Source organism: Pleurodeles waltl, chromosome 1_1, assembly GCF_031143425.1.
Source record: "Pleurodeles waltl isolate 20211129_DDA chromosome 1_1, aPleWal1.hap1.20221129, whole genome shotgun sequence".
NCBI lineage: Eukaryota > Metazoa > Chordata > Amphibia > Caudata > Salamandridae > Pleurodeles > Pleurodeles waltl.
The window spans coordinates 85,109,881-85,132,846 of record NC_090436.1 but is presented as its reverse complement, the minus strand read 5'-3'; the positions used below and the strand labels follow the sequence as shown (position 1 = coordinate 85,132,846).

The 22,966-nt window shown below is 46.5% G+C and overlaps 1 protein-coding gene across 1 annotated transcript in view; it reads left to right on the top strand.

The window, feature by feature from the left end:
• The window catches only part of LOC138268110 (putative nuclease HARBI1), a 28,786-nt gene extending 21,179 nt beyond the window's left edge, over positions 1–7,607 (top strand). Inside the window, exon 4 of the mRNA XM_069217534.1 lies at positions 7,485–7,607. The gene's annotated coding sequence lies outside the window, so the exon portion shown is untranslated. The remainder of the gene's footprint in view (positions 1–7,484) is intronic.
• The last annotated feature ends 15,359 nt before the right edge of the window (positions 7,608–22,966 follow it).

Below are 22,966 nucleotides of genomic sequence, written 5' to 3'. Positions count from 1 at the left end.
AAACCTTAGACATTTTAAGTGCAGGGTAGCCATAAGAGGATATGGTCTGGGAGCCTGTCAAACACGAACTCCACAGCACCATAATGGCTACACTGAAAACTGGGAAGTTTGGTATCAAACTTCTCAGCACAATAAATGCACACTGATGCCAGTGTACATTTTATTGTAAAATACACCCCAGAGGGCACCTTAGAGGTGCCCCCTGAAACTTTACCCGACTATCGGTGTAGGGTGACTGGTTCCAGCAGCCTGCCACACTAGAGACATGTTGCTGGCCCCATGGGGAGAGTGCCTTTGTCACTCTGAGGCCAGTAACAAAGCCTGCACTGGGTGGAGATGCTAACACCTCCCCCCAGGCAGGAGCTGTAACACCTAGCGGTGAGCCTCAAAGGCTCACCCCTTTGTTCCAGCACTGCAGGACACTCCAGCTAGTGGAGTTGCCCGCCCCCTCCGGCCACGGCCCCCACTTTTGGCGGCAAGGCCGGAGGAAATAATGAGAACAACAAGGAGGAGTCACTGGCCAGTCAGGACAGCCCCTAAGGTGTCCTGAGCTGAAGTGACTCTAACTTTTAGAAATCCTCCATCTTGCAGATGGAGGATTCCCCCAATAGGATTAGGGATGTGCCCCCCTCCCCTTGGGAGGAGGCACAAAGAGGGTGTACTCACCCTCAGGGCTAGTAGCCATTGGCTACTAACCCCCCAGACCTAAACACGCAACTTACCTGAAGAAGAGGACTGCTGAGCTGAAAAACCCCTGCAGAGGAAGAACAGAGGACACCAACTGCTTTGGCCCCAGACCTACCGGCCTGTCTCCTGCCTTCCAAAAAAACCTGCTCCAGCGACGCTTTCCTAAGGACCAGCGACCCCTGAATCCTCAGAGGACTGCCCTGCTTCAAGAAAGACAAGAAACTCCCGAGGACAGCAGCACTGCTCCAAAAAGACAGCAACTTTGTTTCAAGGAGCAGATTTAAAGACCCCTGCAACTCCCCGCAAGAAGCGTGAGACTTGCAACACTGCACCCGGCGACCCCGACTCGACTGGTGGAGAACCAACACCTCAGGGAGGACCCTCCGGCGACTCCGAGACTGTGAGTAACCAAAGTTGTCCCCCCTGAGCCCCCACAGCGACGCCTGCAGAGGGAATCCCGAGGCTCCCCCTGACCGCGACTGTCTGAACTCCATTTCCCGACGGCTGGAAAAGACCCTGCACCCGCAGCCCCCAGCACCTGAAGGAGCGGAACTTCTGTGCAGGAGTGACCCCCAGGAGGCCCTCTCCCATGCCCAGGTGGTGGCTACCCCGAGGATCCCCCCCCCCCCTTGCCTGCCTGCACCGCTGAAGAGACCCCTTGGTCTCCCATTGAAATCTACAGAGAACCCGACGCTTGTTTGCACACTGCACCCGGCCGCCCCCTCGCTGCTGAGGGTGTACTTTCTGTGTGGACTTGTGCCCCCCCCCGGTGCCCTACAAAACCCCCCTGGTCTGCCCTCCGAAGACGCGGGTACCTACCTGCTGGCAGACTGGAACCGGGGCACCCCCTTCTCTCCATTGAAGCCTATGTGTTTTGGGCACCTCTTTGACCTCTGCACCTGACCGGCCCTGAGCTGCTGGTGTGGTAACTTTGGGGTTGCTCTGAACCCCCAACGGTGGGCTACCTTGGACCCAAAACTGAGACCTGTAAGTGATTTACTTACCTGTTAAAAATAACAATACTTTACCTCCCCCCAGGAACTGTGAAAATTGCAGTGTCCACTTTTAAAACAGCTATTTGTGTTTTATGTGAAAAGTATAAATGCTACTGTAATTATTTAAAGTACTTACCTGCAATACCTTTCAAATGAGATATTACATGTAGAATTTGAACCTGTGGTTCTTAAAATAAACTAAGAAAATATATTTTTCTATAACAAAACCTATTGGCTGGATTTGTCTCCGAGTGTGTGTTCCTCATTTATTGCTTGTGTATGTACAACAAATGCTTAACACTACTCCTTTGATAAGCCTACTGCTCGACCACAAAATAGAGCATTAGTATTATCTCTTTTTGCCACTATCTTACCTCTAAGGGGAACCCTTGGACTCTGTGCATGCTATTCCTTACTTTGAAATAGCACATACAGAGCCAACTTCCTACACTACCTGATTGAGGGCCACTACGATGGTACCCATTGCGGAACAGATGTTTCTTAGTTCCTACCTGAACCCCATATACTGTTCCTCCTGCAGAAGTTGGATCTCCTGAAACCTGGCCAGTACCGTCGCCATCGTCTCCTGGGAGTGGTGGTAGGCTCCCATGATGGAGGTGAGGGCCTCGTGGAGAGTGGGTTCCCTGGGTCTGTCCCCCCCCCCCCCCCTGTCACACAGCAGCCCTCCCAGTTCCCCTGTTTCCCTGGGCCTCTGTCCCCTGGACCGTGTGCCCACTACCACTGCCACCAGGTCCCTGTTGTTGTTGTTGGGGTGGTGGGTTAGCCTGGGTTCCCTGTAGTGGTGGACACACAGCTGATTGACGTGTCCTGGGGACAGAGGTATGGGCCCGCTGGGTGGGTGCTGTGCTGGTGTTCCCAGAGGGGGGAAGGTCTGCTGTGGCCTGTGACTGCCTGAGGGGCACAGACTGTCCCGAGGTCCCTGATGGACCGGGCTGGTCATCTAGATCCAGGTCGACAGAGCTGCTGTCCTCACTGTGGGCCTCTTCTGGGGGTGGAGTGGACATTTGTGGACCCTCCTGCGCGGTGACGTGGCGTTCGGGTCCTGCAGGGGTACAAAAGTATGATTATTGCTTCTGTGTGTGCCATAGTATGCAATGGGTGGGTGTCCGTGTACCCCAGGGCTGGCTTTCCTTTGTGGGGGCTGTTGTGGGGGGGTGTATGGGTATGTGCAGTGGGCATGCTTTGGTGATGGGTGTCCATGGTTTGTGGTCGGATGCAGGGCCAGGTTTTGGGATGAGTGGGTTGTGATGGTGAGACATTTGCAAGGAGTAGGTGTGATGGGGGTGGGGGTGAGGGTGGGGGTATGATTTGGCATGCAGGTGGGGTGGGGGGGATGAAGTAGTTAATGGTTAGACTTACCAGAGTCCATTCCTCCAGATACTCCTGCGAGGCCCTCAGGATGCAGGATGTTCAAGACTTGCTCCTCCCATGCTGTAAATTCTGGGGGAGGAGGTGGGGGTCCGCCGCCAGTCTTCTGCACCGCAATGTTGTGCCTGGATACCATGGAACGCACCTTCCCCCGTAGGTCGTTCCACCGCTTCCTGATGTCGTCCCGATTTCTTGGGTGTTGTCCCACTGCGTTGACCCTGTCCACTATTCTTTGCCATAGCTCCATCTTCCTGGCAATGGTGGTGTGCTGCACCTGTGTCCCGAACAGCTGTGGCTCTACCCGTACTATTTCCCCCACCATGACCCTGAGTTCATCATCTGAGAACCTGGGATGTCTTTGTGGTGCCATGGGGTGGTGTGGGTGATGTGTGGGGTGGTGTGTGTGTTGATGAGTGTGGTGATATGTAGTGGTGTGTGGTGTTTTGTGCGTGGGAGTTGTGTGGGTGATGGTGCTGTGTGCCTGTGGCTGCTAGTTTGTAGATGGTGGTGTCTCTCTCTGGCCTTCTGTCGCACTTGCAATCGTAGGGGTTTGTGGGTGATGTGGGTGTGTGTTTTATATTGTATTGGGAGTGTGGGAGTGGTGTGTGTATGTGTATCGGGTGTGTGTATTTTGAATTGTCCAATGTGGTTGTGTTTTGTACAGGTATGTGTATTTTGAGCGCGGCGGTGTGTACCGCCAATGAAATACCGCGGTTGAAAGACCGCCGCGTGGATTCGTGTGTCGTGATAGTGTGGGCGTATTTCTGTTGGCGTGACGGTGGAGGTTTGGTTATCGCCAGTTTCTCGCTGGCCTTTGGTGTGGCGGACTTTTGTGGATGTCGGGATTTTGGCGGTTTGCCTGTTGTGGGTCAGAATAATCGTGGCGGTTTACCGCGACCGCAGCGGTGTTATGGCGGTCTTCTGTCTGGCGGTAAGCGCCTTTTACCGCCGAGGTTGGAATGACCCCCTGAGTTCTGCCAGGGTTGTAAAAATATACAGAGACTTTGCCCAGAGCTCTTTGGCAGGTCCTCCTTCCACATCTGAACTAACTTCTGACCTGATTTAGGGGTTCTTTGACTGTGCGTCCTGCCTGGATCACCCTTAACTCCCCTTTGGGGCTCTCTGACCCTGGTTGGTAGCCTTTTGGGGTCTTGGCAAATTTATTAATTTTCTATAATTCTGTATTGCATATACCATCATGTATGGCGAATACCAGGAAGGTGATGAGAGTTATTACTATGATGATGGGCAGTCAAGCTCGTTTGAACAAAATCTAGTTCAAGCTCTGGACGCAGGAGTGCGCCAGACTGTTAAAGAAGCCTTAGCCTAGGCTATTACTCCTTTGAAACATCACCTTTATAGGTTTGCTCAACTGCAGGCTGGATTCCCCCCTCCGGGGGCATGATAGAAGGGTCCAAAGTCGCTCCTGCGACCCTAACAACTAAAGAAGTCCATTCTGAGGAGTTTGAGAAGCTTGCAGCCTCTTTAGCTAACAAACACCCCTACTGAATTCCATCAGAGCCCCGTTCGGAAGCGTTTGCAGAGGACTCTGAACCAACTTCCTCACAGAGCTCTTTGCAGGAAGATGCGCAGCGTCCACGCAAGTGTAAGTCGAAAGCCAAAGGGTTTTTCCCATTCTGTGTCAATGGGAAAATGTGTTCGTACATATGGCCCCAAAACTTTTAACTTTTGAGCCAGGGAAAATCATCCACCCCAGGTCTACAGCTTGGGTGCCCCCTTCTGAAGTGTTTGATTATGTCAAATCTCATATCAGACAGGACTTTGATAGAGAAGTAAGAACGCACTTACACTAGGAGTGCCCCAGTCCTAACCTTCCAGTCAGTGGCAGAAACTCCAGAAGTAGATCCCCCTATAGTAACCTACTTAAAGAAATATACTAAGGGCCCCAAAGAAAGGGATTGAAAGAGCGTGGAAAGCTTGCCAGGATAAGCTACTGGACATGGGAGGTCCTTTGACTAAAATTCTTGTATTAGCCTATCAGGCAAGGGAGTCTAATGTACCGGTTGATACGGCGACGGAGACCCTAGTGGGATGGGACCAACGTGTGATTTGTCAATTAAGTAATATTAACTGTGCGATTTCCAATTCATAGTGGAATCCCAATCAGCCCAATTAGTTCTCCCTCCTTTGAAGGTGAAGAACATCAAGAGCGTTGCGATTAGCCTTATCCAAAAAGAATATATCATTGAGATCACTGGCTCGCCTGGTGGGACTTCTGGCCTCATCAATTCAGGCCATTTTCCCAGGACCTCTACATTACAGGTCCCTCTAACGTTTGAAGATCATGCATCTGAACAAGGGCCTGTCATATTCCTACCTAATTCCCCTCTTAGAATCAGCGAGAACGGAGATCTCTTGGTGGCTAGGTCATATGGAAGCATGGAACGGCAGAGCCATATTTCCCTCCTCTCCGGAGTTGGTCATTGGGGCGGATGCCAGTCTGTGGAGTTGGGGTGCCCGTTGCGGTCAGATTTCCACGGGGTCGCTGGTCCCGGAAAGAGTTGTCCCTTTATATCAATTGCCTGGAGCTCTAAGCGGGCTCCTTTGCAATTCGCAGCTTTACTGAAGGCACGGCAAAATGCTGCATTCTCCTCCAAATGGACAATATTTTGGCAGTTCACTATGTAAACAAGCTGGGAGGGACGCAATCCAAATTACTGACGGGAATTGCCAAGGACTTTTGCCATTTTTGTCTCCAGAACCACATCTCCGTAACGGCGGAATATCTGCGGGTCAGCGGAATTTGGTAGCGAATTGGCATTCACGTCACTTGAAGGATGCCAGTGATAAGAAACTTCATCCATGGATCTTCAGAGTCATCATGCGAAGATAGGGTCCTTGCAATGTTGACCTTTTCGCTTCTTGATTGAACACTCAACTTCCAACCTATTTCAGCTGGTGCCTGGAGCCAGGAGTGAGGGCGACTGATGCTTTCCTCCAGGACTTGAGTCCATTCCTTTCCTATGCCTTTCCTCCTTTCGTGATGATTTCCAGGGTTTTAACTCAGTTGTGGAGACAGGAAGCAGAGATGGTGTTGATCTTACGGTTTTGGAGAGTTCAACCCTGGTTTACGATCATCATTCTGAAACTAGCGTGTGCCCCTCCCAGTCTCTTGCCCTGGTGTTGGAATCTCCCCCTGGACCCAGCGGGGATTCAAGCGAGCAACTGTCTCTACTGGCTTGGCTCCTTTCAGGCAAAAGTAAGCTCAGGAATTCCTTAATCAGTCCTGGGCTCCTAGTACCCACAAGCAATATTCCTCCGCTTGGAGGCGCTGGTGTAGTTGGTGCAACTCATGGGGTGCAGATCCCTTTAACACTGATTGCACCATGATATTGAATTTTCTTTCTTCCCTAGCAGCATCTGGGATGGCTTATAGTTCTATCAACAATTTCCGGTAAGCTATCTCAGCCGGACATCTATTTTATTTTAACGGAAACCTGTGGGACAATTGCCCATTGTTTGTAAGTTGGTTTGTGGCATAAGAATGTTGACTCCTCCCCTTCCCAAGTATTTCGGATGCTGATGTTGTCCTTAGATTTTTAGATTCCTGGCCCTCCAATAAATATTTATCTAGGAAACAGTTATCTGCTAAACTCACCATGCTACTCTGCCTTATCTCTTGTAAATGAGTACCTGACGTCAAGGCTTTAGATTTGGCAGGGAGACGTTTTTCTCCTGAATGGGTATCTTTTGTTATCTCCCAAAGAACAAAGTGTAATACCAGGTTGGTATCTTATCCCACACTCCCGGATAACACCAAGCTTTGAGTGGTGCAATGTTTGAAGGACTATGAGGTTAGTACAGCCGAATTTCATTCAGATATGTTGGGTCAACTTTTAAAATCCCTCCAGAAACCATTTCGTCCAGTTTCTTCAGCGACTTTAGCCAGAAGGATGCAATGGTTTTGGCTTCTGTCAGAAGCGGGTATTGATGTTTCAAAATTTGGGGCTCACAGGACGAGAGGAGCTATGGTGTCAAAATCCTTTTCTTTAGGTTCTCCTTAAGCCAATATATTAGTTGCCACAGATTGGTCTTTTGTTTCCCTGTTTAAAAGATTTTATTATAAACCTATTTTAGATATATCCTCAATTGTTATGGCACGACTTTAAACTAGCATAATGGGAGCCTCTGGCCCTGACATAGAACGAAAAAATTCTAGCTTTCGCGTCTAGAATTTTCAATTCTATTAGGGACACGGAGGTGAGGATTATCCCTCCCAGTAACTTACTATCATCGATTCTAATGATTGCATTGTGTTTTATATTTCTATAAATTGCTGGTTTGTTCTTTTCTCCCACCTTGTATATAATGGTGTTACGTATTATGAAATTGTTTATCTTATTCTTTAAAACAGTGTTTACGGCTAGTCTTTTTTTCATTGTTTGCTCTTAGGTCAAGAGGACAGGTGATCTGCTACCCTCAAGTGCTTCTGGGGGCTTCTTCTTGAGATTCATACTTCGTCCAGATCGTTATTGGGATGGTCCTACATCTTGGTTCAAGAAAGTGTTTTTTCTTCTGGACTCTAATGTTCTGTTTTCTTGTGGTACTTCCGGATTCAGTGTATTAACTGTGTCTATTTCACAAAGAAAGAGAAAGTGTGTTGTTGTTCTCTAGGTTTTATAGGGCTTGTTTCCATGGTTGATCATGTGTTACACATAGGTTCATGGGTTGTGTAGTTAAATAAGTTATTGGCTGGTGAAAAATAAAGCATAGAAAGAGAAGCATAATCCTCGCCTCCTTGTCCTTAATAGAATTGAAAATTCTAGATGCGAAAGCTAGAAAATATTTCAGTGATTAGAATAATGAAGCATCAAAAAGCCAAAATCAGAAGAATGCCTAGGGGGCAATACATCCCTTATGTGTGAAGAGGTGGGGAAAATCAGTGTGCTCATAAGGTCTAGACCCAAGCTGCTCCCAGAATTAATAAAGGTATAGAGGAAGCCTTCAATAAAAAGATCCCAGACAAAAGGGTGAGTGGAAAGTAATCATGTCAATACATATATATCAATTGAAACAACATAATAGGTAAAATGAACAACAAGAGTTATAATGGGGGTGCAGCCCCCAATTGTATGGCTTTCATATCGAGTTCTTGGCGGTCACTCTATTGTATATGGGCATCTGTACGAGACCCTCTCAGAATAGGGGAAATCTTAATCATCACAAAGCCAATAATGTAGTCCCATGTCCTTATTTAAGCCTCTTACAGCAGCTCAGTACTTCAAAATGATGTGGCTTTCTCGTTGTCTTAGCCGCAACTCATGATTGTCACTTCTTGGGTTCTTATGTACCATTTCTATACCTGCAAACTTAAATGTTTTGTTATGTGGATGTGTCTGAGTGAAATGTTCTGTAAGGGGGTTACCTGCTGTGTTCCTGTGTATGTTTCTGTAATGTTCTTGGGTCTGAATACGTAAAGCTGTGATGGTGCTATCAACGTACAATCTATTGCATGAACAATGATTACATAAATTATAAATTTACTATTGCAATTGGTCCATTCCTGGATTTGCAATTGTTGACCTGTTTCCAGTGTGATTTCCTGTGCTCGATTCATGCCAAGTTTACAGATGTTGCAGATATGGCAGGTATGAAATCCAGCTGGTCTGGAAATGAAAGTAGATTGTACTGTTCTCTTGTCACTAAACGCTGATCAAGTCAGAAGTTGTTTCAAATTTTGGCTTTGTGGAAGCCTATTTTAGAGAAAGGTCGAATGTGTTCATTGAGGCATGGGTTGGTAAGCAGAAGGTGCCAGTGTCTCTTGAGAATCATCCTGGTTTTATGATGTCAATGGTGATCATTAGTGATAAACCTGAGAGAGTCTTTTTTAGAAAGAGCATGAAGTTTGGGCTGTAGAATATTAGTGTGGTTCATCTTCGAGACCTCTAACAAATATTTCTGAAGTTTGGTGGGGTAATAACTGCGTTGTTCCAAACAATTGAGGAGATCTTGGCTATTTTGTCTAAAAGTGTTGTCCTCACTGCAGATCCTTTTAATGCACAAGAGTTTTCCTTGGGGAGTGTTATGACTATTGTGTTTTGGATTGCAGATTTCAGGGTGCAATATGGAGTTGGCTGTAGTCTCCTTCCAAAATATTTTGGTGTGCATTTCATTGTTATGTATGTAGATTGTCAGGTCCAAAAAGTTAACCGCTTCCTTGGAGTTGTGGGATGTCGTTCTGATGTTCCAAATGTTCGAGTCAAGCTTGTTCAAAAGGTTTTCAGCAGATTCATGTCGCCCTGCCACATAAACAGGGTACAATCTATATAACACCCCCAGAAATTGATGTGGAGAGTACATTTTGTAAACTGTTAGTTCCAGAGGCAGAATCTTTCACCCATGCCCATAAAGATACAGCAGCACAAATTTTGCACCCATCGCTGTCCCGTGGAGTTGGCAGTAGAATTTGTTGTTGAAGCAGAAGAAGTTTTTTGTAAGACAAAATCGCAGCATATCGAAGATCATCTGGTTTGCATCCAGGAAATTGGCCTGGTTGGTCCACAGTGCTTTACATACCACCTCCATACCATCAGAGTGTTTGATTGACGTTTACAGGCTCACGATATCGATGGTTACTATCTTCCCATCTAACATTTTCAAGTTTCCTCTGGCTATATTTGGTATCTTGGATGCAAGAGGGAAGATATTTCATAAACTTCTGTAGATATTTATTTATCAATATAGTCTCCCATTCGTGAGCATTCCGAGGGGGAAGACCTATCATTGCAGGGAATCAACTCGGCCTATCAACTTGTTTTCCTGAAAGTACAATTGGCTACCCCTGAGGATTTGCTCATGCTTCATGCCCTGATGGATTCAGGTGCTTCTGATCCTTAATGGATCATACCTTCCAAGTTCAACATGCCATTTCTAGTATTACCAAGAAAGAACCTGAATAAATGAAGGGAACATACAAATCAACAAATTAAGGGCACATCTATCAGATCAGGATCTCTAACAGAGGAAACTAGATCCTTGATAATGAACACTTTCTGTGGTCATCTGGTAAACATGCCATTTGATTAATCCATTCTCCTTAATTTTCTATCGTACTAGGCATCGCCTGGCTCAGGTGACATATCCTGGTAACAGACAGGCAAGTTCCAAGAACCGTATTGGATAAAGAACTGTTATCCAAGGCCGGAGGAATTAGCTGTTAAGGAATTAAATATGTTTCACCCTTCAGAAGGCAGCTGTGGAACACCAGGAAAAGGACAGCGCTATAAGATATGTCAACGTCTCATATGTGTTTAGCAGGAAAGTAGCAGATACACACCCACCCCACCAAGAGTATGATTGCATCATTGTTTTGATTCCAAGAACATCTATTCCATATGGGCAAATGTACCCCTTGACAGTGAAGAAAAGAGGAGGAACTCAAGCAATATCTGAAAGGAGAAATTAGCCAAACGTTTCTTCAGACATTCAATGTCACCAGCAGAGGTCACTACTTTCTTCATTCCTTGGGGAAACGGGGAACACCAGCCATGTGTTGATTACCATTAACAGAGTTCCATCACTATTCAGAATTGTTACTCTATCCCTTTTATTTCCAATGTGTTGCAAAACATAAAATCAGTCAAGATTTTCTCTAAACTGATCCAAGAGGGGCTGTCAGGATTAGAGAGCTAGACAAATGGAAGGCAGTTTTCAATAAAAGTTAGACATTATGAACATCTGATAATGCCTTTTGGACAATGGAACACACTTGCTGTATTTCAACCCTTTAAGATATGTTTAGAGACCTTCTGGAATTTAGATGATATTCTCATCTACTAGAAAGAACTATAGCAACATTGTGAAAACATTAGAGGTACTTGCCAAATAACTTCTATGCAAAGTTAGAAAAGAGTCTCTTTGAGGTTCCAGAGATTATTTGTTGCACATCTTAGCAAGAGGAATATGCATGGATGAAGCCAAAGTGCAAGCAGTTTTATACTGGCTGTGTCCAGAAGTTTGTTGGTTTGCCAACTTTTATAGGCATTTAATTCGAGATTACTCTACCATCATTCAATCTATTGTTGATCTCACCATTTAAAAGACAGCCTATACTGTATTAAAAAAAAAGCACCTATTCTTCGCCATTGTGATTTGTAATTACTTTCATCATGGATGCTTTATCCCTTGATCATGGATGCCTCATCTTTTGAAATAGGCACTGTGTTGTCTCAAAGGGATGCATAGTCTGAAGCTTTGCAGGCTGTGGCTTATTAATCACACAATGTTACCGGCATTGAACATACCATTTATGGCATAGAGCTGCTGGCTATCAAGCATGCTTGCTGTCACTGGCAGCATTATTTGTAAGGGGGCATGCATAAGGTCACAGTATAGACAGATCATAGGAACCTACTCTACCTCATGTTGATGAAATAGGCCAATGCTTGGCGTACTCATTGGTCTCTAGTCAGTAACCAGAAAAGGATACATGCATTCCAGAGGTTAATCTCCAATCGTTCGCTAATGAAAACCCTATCAGTGGTCAAACACCAACTTGGAATTGTATAAGGCAGCAACAGTGGAAGGTAACAGAAGAAAGGGACCTGAGAAGCAGGTGAGCTTCAGATTTGTCAGGTTTCTTTGATAAGATAGTCCCTCCTTTTTAGGTTCTCAAAATCAAGGTAATATGCCATTTTTGTTGAGAAATGCTATGACTAGCCTCAGGACCACCAGATTACAGTTCATCCACCTGGAAAAAGGACGAATGCCGTGATGTTGAATAATTAATCTAGCAAGAATTGGTAAGAGTATGTAGCTGTGGCAAATGGTTCATATAGTATCAATGAAAGCAACCTAACCCACCTGGGAACCAAGGACCAACATCACAAAAGTGCAACGAGTGAACACAGCAACTGGGTAGCCGCACAACAAGTCTAATATTGCCAGCCACCTGTGTCTCCTCCTTGCACTCTTATAGCTCAAAAGGTCTAGAAATTCCAGGGGCTTCTCACACTTTTAGTGCCCGAACCACTAAAGTTCAGAGAATCCTAGCATGACCTTACTCGCATTGTGCCCCAGCCACTAAGGGCCGGTAAAGCTACCATGACCCAACACAGGTTCTGCTCACCTTTTTCACCTTGAGAACACCCGCAGCATCAGCTGCAAAACAGGTAGGGGACGCCGCATACTTCCACAACATGTTTTTTCAGCCATAATCCACATTGCCCACTTACCCTTTGATTTAGCAGATGATGACAACCTGAAAGATGCAGTGTGCCCCTTCCACAAACACATGCCTCTACTAGATGGAAGCAGCACCTACAAAGAGAAAGCCTGAATGCAAATATGCAGTCTTTTGCCACAGCACAAACTGCAATTATTTCTCAAAAGAAGTCATCTTGTGCATGAATGTGGTTATTGGGCTGATTGAAGAATGGTATAGAGATGGGCCAAAAAAGAGCTACGTTTTCCCCCTTGTGTTATGCGAAAAATAACACAGTGAAATGTGCCTGACATGGCCACTAACCAGTGCCTTTGGTCCTAGTCACTGCCAGACCTGGTATCCTTCTTCTCAGATATGAGTTGCTGATGCCACTTTCCAAGGGACTTCTAGACCTTCCTGGACCCACATGCTGCTTCCAGATCCTCTCTTGAGTCTCCTCTCAACGTCTCCATGTGCTCTGCACATGTGGGTCTCTGTCCCATTCTTGATATCAACATGTTGAAACTAATAGTTGAGGCCTTCAGAAGAATGGTCCCTGGCATGATGATGTGCATATCAAAACTAAGTTATAAGCATTGCATGCCCATATGTGCTCCATAAACAGCACAGCATGGACACATTCTCCACCATCTGTAAAATAACTTATTGTCTCTCAGCCAACTCACCCAAAGCACCATTACAAATATCATCACATTCTCTAAACCACTGAGCATTCTACTGTATTTTATATATCATGCAGGTAGGCAATAACCAATACACCACAGATGCACCACAAAGTTCAAACAGTGATGCAGAACTGCAAGGGGTCATTCCTCCTAGATGCATTCTAGCTTGGATTTTTCAAGGTGAATAAAGCACGAAAGAGTAATGGACAAAGGGACATCGTTGAACTTCTACCAAGAAACCAGTGTAAGAACAACTTCATCAGTTCCAAGCTTGTAACAAAGACAGAAAAACAATATCAGGGAGCAATTAATTCAGTGAGTTTAATAAGAAACCAGAACACAATTTCCGGCACTGACATGATATTGCATCCACCAGAATATGCAGGAGGGCAATCCATCAAGCTGAATAAGGAACTACAAGGATAGAAGAGTGTAAGAGGTTAAGTGAAGAATAAACGAAAGATATAATCAACTTTCAATATGTTGATAGTGGTAAACACACAAAATCATTTCTAGAAAACATTCAGTAACAAGAATCTGGGCGGTCCAAACTCAACAAAATCCTCTGTGCACACGGCCTATATATGGTCCTAGGCCAATGGAAAAGCTGAGTGCTTAAGGGAAACACAGGAAGAAACCCTTCAAATAGCCAAATAACAATAAAGAAATCTGAAGTTGGTGTTCTCCTACTTCCCCCAACTATATTGAACAACCCCTCATGCACTCTAAAAGGTCCCACCCGCCACCTTGATGGGGCAAATAGTGAAGGGGACAATACCAGATTTCCCATCATGGACTTCACTAGGTCTTGTGCCAGGGGAAGTAATACTAAAAAAAAGAGTCACTGAGCAGACTGGTCATCAGAGGTGTCTTGCTTTGTTCCAGTTAGGCAAGGGAGTGCCATCCAATGGAAACATTCTGAAATCCCTATTAATCACAGACTCTGACAGTGCCTGAGAGAAAAAGGCCACTAAGCAAAGGTGTCCGTGATAGGCACCTAATGTCCAGGAACATCACAGTGTTGAAAAGGTACAACAAACCATCCCCTTTAAGAGACCACCAGGCAAAAACCCTGGCATGTCTAAATAACTAGGTAGAGGACAGGTACTTGGATCAGAGCACATAAGAAGAACCTAATGCTGACAGCCTTCCCCTGATGTGAAGTCCCCAGGGACTGCTGGCTCCCCCTCAACCTCCTTCGTTCAAGGATTACTGGAACAACCTGGACTGTTGTTTGTAATGAGAGATCTCAGAACATGTGTTATGGCTTCAAATTTAACTGGACCTCACCCCAAGTCATCCATTCACTTACAATGCTGTGAGCTAGGAAGATTCCTTGGAGCACAGAGACACAGAAAGGAAGTCTCTAGCTGCAGAGATTTACATGCTGTCCTCCCTTTAATGTATCCACTGACCGTGACAACCGGTCCACAGCTGAAGCAGCTTGTTATTTCCAATTATATCCAAGTAGACTAAGGGGACTTCTTTCCCTAAGTAGAGCGTTCTTCATTGTTCTGTTGAATACAAATTGTTCTAGCTATTGCGTCAAGAATTTTCAATCCTATTAAGGACACGGAGGCGAGGATTATGCTTCTCTTTCTTTACTGATCAAAAAACAGCAGCCAAAGAGTTAACAACATTAAACTACAAATCCCATCAACTTTAGTAGTCCATACTGTCCAATCCCAGGGAATCCCCAACTATAAGAGTCTCTATGACAACCGCTCCTCCTCTTTCTTTGCGATAGACGAAAACACACATCAATCCTTCAAACTTGCCACGGAACATGTTGGCGAATTCGGAAACACAACAGGAAAGATCGAAATCCCAGTCTGAAACTTCAATCACCTTTGGAAATGGAACCTAAATGAAGAGAAATGCATCATAATACTTTTGGAAAAGACTCAATTTTAAGGGTGGGAAAAACATGAATTTGAATGCACTTCATCATTACGAATTTATATGTGAATAATCAAACATCAAGCATTGCACTTGTCAATAAATACAGGTGGGATAATCCTCGCCTCCGTGTCCTTAATAGAATTGAAAATTCTTGACGCAATAGCTAGAATTGTTTTTTTTCTGTGTCAGGACCGGAGGCTTCAGATTATGCTAGTTTGAAGTTGATCCACCACATTAGATGCTATATCCACAATGGGCTTATGATAAAATACTTTAAAAGTACTATCTGAAGACCAATCCGCCGCTGCCATGATATCCTCTAATCTGGAACCCGCTCCAAAGGATTTGGAAGCCATAGCTTCCCCAATGGAGTGAGCCCCAAATACCAAGGTATCAATACCAGCTTCTCCCAAAAGCCATTTGACCCACCTAGCCAACGTTGCCGACAAGACAGGGCCAAAGGGCTTCCGAAGGGATATTAACAATTGACCTCCTGCATCTCTTCGAGATTCACGGGTAGAATTCTCATAAACCTTCAGACATTGAGCCACACATAATTTTTGATTATGAGGAAAAGCAGGATATGAAATACATCTTGATGCAGTTTTTGTTCTTCTAGAAATAGAGAAAAAAACTCCTGTAGGAGTAAATACTCTAACTGTCAAATCCAAAGCTTTCACATCAGAAATGCGTCTGCATGAAATAAGGCACAAAAGAACAGTCAGTTTGGCCGATAATTGTTTATGTGATAAATCATCATTGCAAGGCCATGAACTAATAAAGCGAAGGACAATATAAACGTCCCACAAAACTGAGTAAAGTGCTTGAGGCGGTTTTACCATTCGAATACCTCGGAGAATTTTGGAAATCAAAGGGTGTTCACCCACAGGTTTACCATCCACATGGGGGTGACCTGCTGAAATTGCAGATCTGAAATTATTAACCGTTCTGTAGGCGAGACCCTGTGTAGCTAGTTCTGAGAGAAAACTAGCTATCATGGGAATCTGGGCCCCCACGGGATCAATATCCCGTTCACTGCACCAACCCACCCATCTTTTCCAGGACGCTTCATATCATTTATGGGTGGAGGGGGCCCAGGATTGAGACAAAAAGAACAAAGAGTCTCTTGAAACTCCCGCCACTTGCCATCGTCTCCTGAAAGTCTCCATGCCATGAGGTTCAACTGATTCTGAATGACTAGAGGGTGAGGAGATCCCGATCGGTCCAGAAGAAGGGACGGAAATAACGGCAGACGTACTGGGGGGGCACATGATAGTGCCATCGCCACTGGAAACCACGCTTGGGCTTTCCAGAGCGGTGTCACTAACACTAAATCTGCCATTTGCCTTTTTTACTTAAGCAAGGACCCTCTGAATCATAGAGAAAGGCGGAAAAGCATACTGAATGCTGTGAGACCAATCTTGGAGAAAGGCGTCCGTTCCCACAGCTACTGGATCTGGTCTCCAGCTGAAGAATCTCGGAAGCTGGGTATTGAGCCGGGATGCAAACAGGTCTGTTACATAGGGGCCCCATCTCTCCGAAAGGTTCTGAAACAATGATTGATGCAGCATCCAATCGCTGTTGTCTTTCAAAAAATGTGAATTCCAATCCGCCACTACATTGGGGCGACCTGGAATGTATTCCGCTATTACATGTATCTGGTTCTGGAGACAATAATGCCAAAAATCCTTGGCAATCTCCGCTAGCATGTGAGATCTGGTACCTCCCAGGCAGTTTATATATCTCACTGCTGATGCATCGTCCATCCGCAAAAGGATGCAACATCTGGCTCTGTCGGGAGAGAGAGATCGAATCACAAACGCTCCCGCTAGCAGTACTAAGCAATTGATGTGGAGGTTCAGTTCCTCTGAGGACCAACAGCCCCCCGTCTCCACTGAGCCACAACGAGCTCCACAGCCCCAGTGACTGGCGTCTGATTCTATGATCATTTACGGAGAGGATGCAAAGATGGCCCTGCCATTCCAACCCTCCATGTGACGAAGCCACCAGACAATCTCTGTCTTGGCTTCCTCTGATAACGGGATCTGGTCTGTATAAGAGAGACCCTTGCGCAGGTGTAATATCTTCAAGCGTTGGAGGGCTCTGTAGTGTAACTGGCCCGGAAAGATCGCCTGAATGGAAGAAGCCAGAAGCCCCACCAGTCGGGCTAGAATACGTAATGATATAGTCTGCGAGACAAGGGCTTTCGGTAATTCTTTCTTGATTGAGGCTTGTTTCACTAAAGGTAGTCTGAGCTGAGCCTGAATAGAATCCACTTAAAAACCTAAGAATTCTATATTTTGTGAGGGAACTGTGACTGATTTCTCGCTGTTGATCAAGAAACCCAGATCTTGGAGAATTTGAATCGCCCAGGAGAGATGCAGAGAGACCAATTCCTTGGATTGTGCCATGATCAAAATATCGTCGAGATATATGATGAGGCGAACGCCTCTTTCTCAAAGGAATTGGGCCACCGGACGGAGACGTTTTGTGAAGCACCACGGGGCAGAAGACAGACCAAAGGGGAGAACTTTGAATTCGGACCAATGGTGTTTCCATTGAAACTGAAGGAACCGTTGATGAGGGGAAAAAATGGGAACTGAAAGATAGGCGTCTTTGCGATCTAGACGCACTAACCAATCTTTTTCTTGAAGAAGGTCTCTCAACATATGGATACCCTCCATCTTGAAGTGATGGTAGACTATTCAATGATTGAAATCCTTCAGATTTAGCACCAAGCGAAAACCTCCTCCTTTTTTCTGAACTAGAAAAATGGTACTGATGAAACCGTTTGGATGAGGACTTGTGGATATAATTGCTTGTTTGTGCAGAAGACTTTCGATTTCTGCATCTATAAAATTGCTTTCTGTTAGGGAAAAAAGGGGAGGACACTGGGGGCAACTCTGTCGAGGGGTGTCGTAAAACTCTAGTCTGTAACCCCTGACTGTCTGAAGAACCCAAGGATCCTGGGAAATGCGACCCCATGCGAGAGCATGTCTCTGTAGTCTCCCCCCAAGAATCACTTCAGAAAATTGAATAATTCTCACCTGCATTGGAGGAATCTTGGGCTCGATCTGAACCTCGGTTTCTGAAGCCACGTCCACGATCTCGGCGGCCTCTGGCAGGGTAGAAACCTGTAGGTTGGTAGTATCCTTGACCTCTAGGAGCATAGCCGGAAGAGGTCTGCTGGAAGCCACAGCCTGGCGCTCAACCTCTATAGCATCCGGCCCTGGTAAAAAGGCCACCTGTGAACATTCGTTTCATGGAGGACTGGGCCTTGTCAAGGGCTGTAAAGATGGAGACGTATTTGTCCAAGTCTTTCACAAATTTCTCTCCGAATAGGAGGCCATTAGCTAGGGGACCCGATTCCGTGGGTGCCAACTCAGCTAATTTAGGGTCTATCCGCATGAGAAAAGATTTTCTGTGTTCGGAGGACATGGCGCAGTTTGCGTTACCTAAAAGGCAGATGGCTCTTTGGGCCCATTCCAGAACAGCTTGAGGTTCTAAGATCGAATTGTTTTCTTTAGCTTGAACAGCTAAATCTAAAATCTTAGTAATGGGACCAGACAGATCCAGTAATTTGTCCTGGCATCCCCTCCAGGCGCGATCCAGATCTTTTTTAGGGTCTTTAGTAAATTTTTTGAGAAAAGTAGCCACGCTGGGGTCGAGTTCTGGGGTGTCTGCCACCTTACCCACCAGAGAGGGACGGGAGCATTCCGACCAAAGAATACTACGAACATCCTTATCAAAGCCCTTGCGTAGTCTATCCTGAACATAATGGACTATTTCAGTGCAAGGGACCCATTCCGTTGACCTGGGATGAATGATGTTCTCTGTGTCAAAAAGCAAATTCCCTTGAAGGGATACCTCCTCACAGGTGTAGCGTTTAGATTTCCGTTTGCGCTTGCCTGAAAGTTTAGGTTCTGAAACATCGGAGTCTGATTGAGAGTTTGATTGAGAAAGTTCTTTATGCGCTCCGGAAGGAGTAGGGAGACCCTCAGAAGGAGGGAGAAGATCCGAGCTATTTTCATGATCGTTGAGCACGGCCGAGGCCATTTGGGAGAGAATCTCTCCTGAAGATAAAGGGCCTGTTGGTCCCATATTGATAAAACCAAGATCTCTGGAGTGAGATTCGTTGTTTCGTGACCCAGAAGGCGGGGGTCCCATTAATTCTCTCTGTCCATATCTGACCAGAGGTCTGGTAAATGGTTTTAGTGCTTTTATTAAAGCTTGATTGACAGAATCTTGAACAAGGTGGCCCAGGGCTTGCACCAATCTCTCCTCCATCTGTTCAGGGAAGGGACTTTCCACTTCCTCTTGATAATACTCATCCTCCCCAGCAAAATAAGCATTGGCAGGATACAAATGGAGTTCAAGGGGGGGAGGCAACCCCAGCAGGTAAACTACTCTTTGATAAAGAGTGAAATCAATTCATGCACCAAGTGCAATTTTTTATTTATTTTGTTTTAGGGTCTGCAGTAATTTGGAGGGAGCACCTGCAATAACCTCCTAGGCAAGGCCTGACCGTTTATTTGCCCCGTCGGGCGTTCCTGAGGGCACAAATAGCTCTAAACGCGCTTTGTGCGCTGTTGAGACGGAGATTCCGATGAAAATCGGAACCTCCGGCTCCGCGCGTGCGCGAACCGCAAAGAGAGTAGAAATAGAGAGCAGACTGCTCTCTGATGCAGCACTCGCCTGGTCTCCTTCGGAGACCGAGTAAAAGTAATTTCAACGCAGTGTTGATTTTAAGCTGCGTTGCGGGCAGAGAGCTGACTTTAACATATAGCGCGATCGGGAACGAACAGAAGGACGTTCCTGATGCGCGTACAGTTACCAATGAATCGGGAAGACCGAAGGAACGTCTCCCGAGTGCCGCTCGCCCTGCTCCCACTCCACTGGACCCAGAAAACAGTAAAAACAGCACAAAATAGTAATTATCTGACACACAATCGATGGAAGAAACGAGGGAACTTAACTTCGGCTGTGCAGCAGCAAAGAAAGAGGAGAAGTGGTTGTCATAGAGACTCTTATAGTTGGGGATTCCCTGGGATTGGACAGTATGGACTACTAAGGTTGATGGGATTTGTAGTTTAATGTTGTTAACTCTTTGGCTGCTGTTTTTTGATCAGTAAAGAAAGAGAAGCATAATCCGAAGCCTCCGGTCCTGACATAGAATCAGGGGACTATCTATCATTGAGAGCCATTTGGGTCCCATGCCTTCTCTTCATTTAGCCCTATCATGGATCTGAGCAGTGTCAGTAGAAGGGCCTCAGATAGGCCAATCCACTGAAAGTGCTATTTGTGGGTGATGTAGATATGCACCACTGCACAAGCTGTCGTTCGCAGGGGAATGGTGGCTACAACTGACAGAGCCTGAGGTGGGTTTCTAGGGCTTCCACCTTGTGAATTGAGTCACCTCCAAGGGACATCATGTGCCATTCATATATGCAGGGCTAACTCAAGGGCTCTTGCAGTCCTAGGCAAAAACGCTCAACTTTACCCTATCACACCTCCCCCCACCCAACACAAACACACACAAATAATATAACTAAATTAAATGTCATTTACACATATTATAAAGTAACATGCATTTTCTTCATACCTAAAGGAATAACTGAGCTTGAAGCCCACTCAAAGCAAAACATTTAAAAGACACAAGTTATCCTGGTTAGCACATTTAAATCGTTCTCTTTTCACTCACTAAATAAAATGTGCTGCTGTATAGTTTTAAAATGATATTGATTTTATTTGTATTACCTTTAAAAACAATACTGCAGTGAATTATATTTAGTTACTGAGACCATACTGAATGCTGGTATTAATATTTTGGGGGATGCTGGAGGCGTGGTCGTGATGTCAAGATGGCGGTCGCACTTTAGAAGTGCTCCTGACCCCTCCGTCATCCACCCGTGTTAGAACCCAGATCACTGACCGCCCTCTGAGGCTCTGGGCCGGGCCCGCCTGCGAGATGACGCACGGACCTGCGGCCAGAAGTCTCACTGCAAGCCGGCCGCGATCTAGGGAGTGTCTTTCCCCCTCTCTGGGCGGCATCACTCGGCGACCGCATCTAGCTTTGGAGGTGGGGGGTTAGTGGGGGTGGGGATGGAGGTGAAGCTGCAGGAAACGCACCTGACGATGCTGGTCTGGCACTCGTCGCACTGAGATCCCCTTGCCTGGGTGGTGCCATCCCGGACCTGCGGGCCGCCCCTGAAAAAATAAGTGAATCAGGCAGGTCCGGGCGGTGGAGGAGGCTGGGTGGTAATGGGCAGCAGCGGAGAAGAATTTGCGGCCTAGAAGGGGTGCGGGCCTGGAGTGGTGTGCCGGGCAGTAGTAGATAGACCCTGGAGGGGGCACGGTGCAAAAACTGTGAATTTGCCTTGGATCTCGCTCTGTGGCGGCGTCCCCAGAGGACTAGCCCCTGCCTCATTACTGTGACACCACTTTAAAAGCTCGGCAGCCTTGCCTTCCCACTTCCTTGGATTACAGCAGTGCATAACAAGGCCCTTAAGTTTATTTGTTAAAGGTGACACATAACAATCTCTGTACAAAGATGACATATGGCTACAAAAAGTATACGGCCCTGACCCCTGAAGGCCTACGTGTCTTGAACGACAGGCAATTAGGAGACACATGCCAGAAGAGGATGGGGGGGATGGGGGGGGGTGGGGGGGATATGTGACTGGTGAGCCTCTCCATGTAAGAAATCACCACAGTGGGCCGTGGGACCTAATCTAGCTTTTGGACTCCCCTCTGGGGGTGCATGGAGGGTGGGGCTGGAACGACACCCGCAATGAAGAACCTGGTGATCATTTGAATATTCCTTAGACCCTGGGAGAGTGCAGCGGTAATCCACCTCCCCACCTCCACACTCTGCTGCAGCCCACCCTCACTGTCCCCTACGCCCTCCTGCACGCAACATGGGAGAGGGGATCTGTGGCTTGAAGTTGTGACTGCCCCCACTCGCCCTCATCTTGCCATCTTGGGCGTGAGGAAGGGGTGAAATGAGAGTGGACTTTTGGAATAACGATTCCAAAGGTGGTGGCCATGGGTAAGGATAGGACGGCCCGCTCCTCTGCAGCCCAAATGCAGATAGATCAATATACCATCGACACACATGCGGAATCTGGAGCCAGTCCTCCACAGGCACCGACCTGGCCACGATCTTGCAGGCGATTCAGTCATCAAGTGAAGCAGTTGAAAATAAAGTAGAGGCAGTCAGGGTGGATGTTGAGTTGCTGTGCCAGGATCTCCGTAACACCACTGCCAGAATCGCGGAAGCTGAAACCCGCCCCTCTGATGTGGAGGATGAAATGAAAACCGTTAAGACCCAGCTGACGACTCTCATGGTCTGCATCTCAGAACTACTTCGACATGCCAAAGATGCAGAGAACCGCACAAGGTGCAACAATGTACGTATTATTGACATCCTAGAAAATGATGAGTGCCACCCAATGGTGGAATTCCTTGAGCAGTGGTTCCGATCCTGGATGCCAGAGAGCCGCATGTCACTCTGGTTCGCAATTGAAAGGGCACACCGAGTATTGTTAGCGAGGCCTCCCCCAGGTGCCTCAGCCAGTGATTTACGATTTCTTAATTTCAGGGACAGGGATGCGGTTCTGCAGGAAGCCCGAACGCGTGCAGACCTTCAATGCAAGGAGGCCAAATTCCTTATATTCCCAGATTACATGAAGGATGTTCAACAACAGCGAAAGTCCAACCTTGACGTCAAATAAAAACACAAAGCAATGGGGATACCATATCGTCTCCTTTTCCCTGCCTGACTCCAGGTTACCTACAACACAAAAACCTGGTTCTTTTAGATGCCGACCTCTGTTTGGACCTGGCTAACTGAGGAACGGCTGTTGTTCCAATATGAGCATAATCCTTCACTGGACTCGAGGAGTGTTCACTATCAAAGTACTGAAGACTGGCCTAATGCCAATGGAAATGGAAATGCCAATGCTCCCGGAGGAGAGGGGCATCTCGTAGAGGTGGGTCCACGTCCCCGGGGCCGGAGCACCCAGGAGTCTTGCCATGTGTGGCAATGGCCGACAAAACAGCAGTGGTCCTACTGCAGGATTCCATGCCCGGAGCGCTACCTGAGGGTGCTTCAGGTAGTCACACTAATTTGTCTCTGAGCCCTT